The sequence below is a fragment of the Mastomys coucha genome, unplaced genomic scaffold (assembly GCF_008632895.1).
Source record: "Mastomys coucha isolate ucsf_1 unplaced genomic scaffold, UCSF_Mcou_1 pScaffold9, whole genome shotgun sequence".
In the NCBI taxonomy this organism is placed as follows: Eukaryota; Metazoa; Chordata; class Mammalia; order Rodentia; family Muridae; genus Mastomys; species Mastomys coucha.
In genome coordinates this window covers 42,708,979-42,714,346 of record NW_022196915.1, presented here as the reverse complement: position 1 = coordinate 42,714,346, position 5,368 = coordinate 42,708,979, and the positions used below count along the sequence as shown (strand labels likewise).

Genomic DNA, 5,368 nt, shown 5'->3' with positions numbered 1-5,368 from the left:
TCTCTCTCTCTCTCTCTCTCCCTCTCTCTCTCTCTTCAGCTGAGTAATATCCGTTGTAGAAATGCAGCACATTTCCTTTATTCTTTGTTTGAGGGTCATCTCAGTTGTTCTTCTGCCTTTGGTGTTCTGTTCTAAAAATTCTTGCTTTTCCCAATATTTTGAAGCATGCCCCCTGTGTTTTCTTCTGAAAGTTTGTGTTTCTAGTTTCAACCTAAGCCCTTTACTCCATTTTGAAATGTTTTTTGTACAAGGCAAAATATAAAAATCTAATTTCATTCCTCTGATGGATATCCAATTTCACAAGCACTATTTATTAAACCTCTAAAAAAAATTCCCTCTTTGTCAACAATTCAATGGCCCTTGCTTTGCTGCTTCACGCCCATAACCTCTGTTCTACTCCGTTGGTCTTCCTGTCTGTTTTTGCACCAGTACCAAGCTGCCTCATCACTATGGCTCTGTGGTATAATTTAAGGTGAGATAGTGTCACATTTTCAGCAGTGTTCTTATTCCTTAGGCCTGCTTTGGTATTTGTGGTCTTTTGTGGTTCCATATGAATTCTTTGGCTATTCTTCTAAGCCTGTGAAACATGACATTGGAATTAATTCTGTGCATTGATTAATTCTGTGTATTAGGTTTGAAGTATTGATTAATTTTTCAGTGTTGGTTCTGCCTATGCTGGAACAGAAACTAATATTCCACCTTGTAGCATCTTCTGTGATTTCCCTCTGAAATATCTTGAAACTTCACAGAGAAGTAAACCACGTGCTCTGCCTCACATGTTAAATATATTCAATAATATAGCATATACAAACAAATACACATGTGAATTCAGTATAATATATCCATTATGATAATGGATAATAATGTGAGCAAAGATAAAAAGAAAGGTAAAAATAAGAGCCTGTAAAAGCATGTATTTGCATTTCTTTGATTTCAACTTTTTAATTGATTCTTTGTGGATGTCACATCATCTCTCTGCTTCTTCTTATCTGTCCTCCATCCTTGCAACCTTCCCCCCAAAATAAAATAAAATAGAATAAAATAAATTTTGTTGTGGAAGCTGTAGTATGTCACACAGCATACACTTTTTCCCGCATATCTTTACTTGCAAATGTTCATTGCAATGAGTCATTGGTTTGTTTTGAGGTCTCTGGCTTCTGCTGTACTATGTATACTGGATCCTCAGGGGAACTCTTCTCAGATAGTGTGTTGTTGCCCTGAGTCATGGAGATCCTGTGGCTATGGTTCTGCAGGACCAGCCCCTTCACATGCTTCAGCAGTTCATAGATGAGGTAATTGTTGGGATGGGACAACTCAAAGACCTGGATCAATTTCTGGAAGGTAGCTGAGTTAGTCAGCTGTCCAGTAGTCCTGCACCAAGGACTCTCCTGAACTGCCCCTGCTAGCTTACCCAGTGCTGCAGCTGTCAAAGCGCAGGGGCAGCTCTCCTGCTCTCATGTATCCCATCTGGCTCACTCTTGCACTTTCACCATCAGAACCAGCTCTACTGTGCTGCCTCAACCAGGTGTAGGGCCTGATCTCCCTAGTATTACAGTAAGTGAGGGGCTCTGCCAGATAACCAGGTCTCAAGATCTCATGCGGACTCATCTGCTTGCCTCAGGTAATGAGGAGTGAGGGGAGGACATCTTGCCCAAACTACCCCATGGCTAACGAGGGGGAGGGACAACTAACTCTCTAGCATTCACACCCTCAGCTAGCTTAGCTGCATTTTACCATCAGGGTCAGCTCTTCTGTGCTGCTCACGTGCTGTGCAGGGTCCCCATTCTCTAGCGCTGCTGAAGATGAGGGGCAGGGCAGGCTCTCCTCCTCTCATAATCCCATCCAGACAAGTGTCCCATTTGCCACAGGTAAAGAAGGCAAAAGAGAAAGGAAGAAGTTTCTCCCTCACCCAAAGCAATCTATGGGTGGACTATCTCACCCACACTCATGCCTTCCTTGTCCACTTACCTGTTCCACCAGTAGCAGGATGGATCAGCTCAACTGTGCCACTCAGTTAAGGGGTAGTACGGCTCAACACAGTACCTCAGGTGGCAATCCAGACCGTGGACATCTGCATGGCCTTTGGTGCTAACACTGGCCTGAGACATCAACAGAGACCCAAGCTGCCAAAGAACCATGAACCCAGACATGGCCCCTGGCAGTAGTCTGGACCTAGATATCCTTATGGCCTCAAATAGAAGTAGAGGCCACTCAATTCAGCCACCCCAGGCCCCCAACACCTCCACCCTCACCTAGCAGCATGACCCTCACATATTCACACGCTCTCTAGTGGTAGCCCAGACTATAGACATCCACTTTGCCTTTGGTGATAATTCAAGCCACAGACATTGATATTGACTGCAGCTGCAACAGGACCATAGAACCAGACGTGGCCATTGGCGTCAGCCCGGGCCAAAACCTCACCATGGCCTCCTCATATCTGCCTATTCTTCACTGCTGTTGAGTCTCCAGTTTCTCTGTTATCCCCAGTGTACAAACCCCTCAGCTTCATTTTCTTTCCATCTCTCCACTTACTACTCCATCTTTTCCATCTCTCCATCTTTCTTCCTGGCTCCCTGGGATAATGCCACTGTTTCACTGTTAGTTGTGTTCTAATTCTGTCATAGATATTTTTGTCTTTGTGGTGGATAAGCACATAAAATATCCTCTGTACTGAAAGTGTAGAATTCGGTGTGTAGCTTTCCAGATTAAATTCTGAATGCTCATTCTAACTGTAAAGAAGTTTGTTGAATAATACAGACTTGGGATCTGGCTAATTTTGGTGTCTTTTTAAATTTATGAATAAAATTTTCTTAATAACAAGGTTTATGGATGGGGAAATGAGTGCATCTTGGAGGAAAGCTGAAGGAAATACCATGATGAGAATATAGTGTATGAAAACAATAATTTTCAATTTAAAAAAAATTTTAAAAAGAAGTAAATGACAGAAGCCACTCAAACTGTGTTTCAAACTGGTAGCCTGTGGGTTGCATGTGCCCCATAATGGCTATAAATATAGCCCAATGGAAAATCAAAGTTCATTGAAAACATGAGATATACTGTGATGGTGGTGTGACTATATTGCATGAGTCCTGAGCATGAACCTTGTAGATGACAACATGTTCCAGTATCCTGCAGAGTGAATGTATGATACTCTTGTTATTGGCACACACACCTGAATCCAGACTGATGACGTGTAAGGCTCCCAGCATTCTATCTTCTGCCTGCAGACAGTTAAACTGACACCATCATGTTTGCATGTGCTCCTGGAGATTCAATAAATGAAATGCACAGATTACCAATGGTGCTTAGTCCTGCCTTTGCACATGATGCATGTTTAATGGCAATTGGAAACCAAGCATTCTGTTTGATTATTAGGAGCTCACATACCTCAGCCATACCTCACACCCAACACCCACCCTTCATCTTTATAATCATATCACTCTGCACTGAATCAGCAGCTGAGACCCTGACATTCTTAAGCCTTGCTTTGTATTTCCTTGTCAATTTTCATAATAAAAGTAAATATAGTTCCTTGTATATTATTAATTTTAACCACAGCATGGCTTGTATTCTATCATAGAAGAAAATTGATCTCAAAAAATAGAGAAAAAGCTATTGGTGATGGCAGTGCCTGCCTTTGATATCAAGCACTGGGGAGCAGAGGCAGGGAGATCTCTAAGTTGAAGGCCTGCCTGCTCTATGAGCATATTCCAGGACATCCAGTGCTGCACAGAGAAACCCTGACTCAAATAAATAAATAAGCAAATAAAACATTTAACAGCAGAAGATGCAGTCTCCATATTCAACTCACGTGTTAAGTGGTATCTTTTCAGAGGCAATCAAAAATCTTTATGTACTGAAAAGAAAGTTTCAATGGGAACTGGAGCAAGATGAGAAAGGACGAGGATAGGTACAAATGGTCAAAACACACTAAACACATGTATGAAGTTGTCAAAAATAAAACATAAACTTTAAAACAAAATATAATGTAAAGGCATTAAAAATGGGTAGCATCATATAAGTAAACATCAGGACTGAATTTCATAAGAGCCATAGGACTCCATCATCTCCCATGCCAGGAATTCCCAGGACTGAATTTCATAAGAGCCATAGGACTCCATCATCTCCCATGCCAGGAATTCCTAGGACTGAATTTCATAAGAGCCATAGGATTAGATCATTTCCCATGCCAGGAATTCCTAAAGAGTGTCTGTACTGACTCTGGTGACATCATTCTCATTTCAGAAGAAAGATGGCCAAGCAGAGGACATCAGAACACATTATCAAGTTACTTACTGTGAAGTAAACAGAATTTGTGCCGGTCTTAACATTGAAACCTGATTTACCAACTGAACATTTTAGTGAAATTAACAGATATTTTCATCTTTGAGGGGAAAACCAACTTGTTAATACCATGTTTTAAACCATGAGTGTCCAGGTGAAGGTGGAATTATGTTGAGCTCAAATGAAAGCAAATAATTTTATGTATTCTAAAACATCTGAATATAGTTTTGTGAACAGTGATGTAACCTTGCTTTTACATTTAACATGAGAATTTAAAAGCAGATATACCCACTCTTGAACATATACCCAAAAGATGCCCCACCATACCACAGAAACACATGCTCCACTATGTTCAAAGCAACCTTATTTGTAATAGCCAGAAGCTGGAAACAATCCAGATGTCCCACAAACAAAAATGGATACAGAAAATGTGGTTCATTTACACAATTCAGCTATTAAGAATGAGGACACCATGAGTTTTGCAAGCAAATAGATGGAACTAGAAATGTCATCCTGAGTGGGGTAACTCAGACCCAAAAGGATGTGCATGGTATGTACTCACTAGTAAGTGGATATTAGTCCCCAAAAAAGTACAAAATACCTAGGATACAATCCATAGAACTCAAGAAGGTTAACAAAGAGAAGGGCTCGAGTGAGGATGCTTCAATCCCTATTGGGAGGGAGAAGAAAATAATCACGAGAGGCAGAAGGAGGGAGGGACCTGGATGGGAGAGGAGAGGAAGATAGGAAAAGGGGAACACGATGAGGTATGGGGTAGAGACAGGAGAGAAACCCTGAGGGCCAGCAAAATGAATGGAAATATGCAACCTTAGTGGGTGGAAGGTGGGGGAACCCTCTAGAAAGTACCATAGACCTGGGAGGTGAGAGACTCTCAGGACTCAAAGGGAGGACCTTAGATGAAATGCCCAACAGTGGGGAGAGGGAACTTGTAGAGTCCACCTCCAGTAGAAAGACAGGGCATCAAGTGGAGGGATGGAGTAGCTATCCTGCAGTCAAAAGCTCTTATCCAGAATTGTTCCTTTTCAAAAGAACTGCAGGGACAAAAATGGAGAAGAGACTG

General features: G+C 41.6%; 1 long non-coding RNA gene across 1 annotated transcript in view; it reads right to left on the bottom strand.

The window, feature by feature from the left end:
* Nucleotides 1–3,856, bottom strand: part of LOC116084866 — a 20,482-nt gene extending 16,626 nt beyond the window's left edge. The window contains exons 1-2 of the long non-coding RNA XR_004116294.1: nt 3,815–3,856; nt 3,176–3,266 (exon numbers count right to left, since the gene is read on the bottom strand). This is a non-coding gene — a long non-coding RNA (uncharacterized LOC116084866). The remainder of the gene's footprint in view (nt 1–3,175; nt 3,267–3,814) is intronic.
* Nucleotides 3,857–5,368: the final 1,512 nt, after the last annotated feature.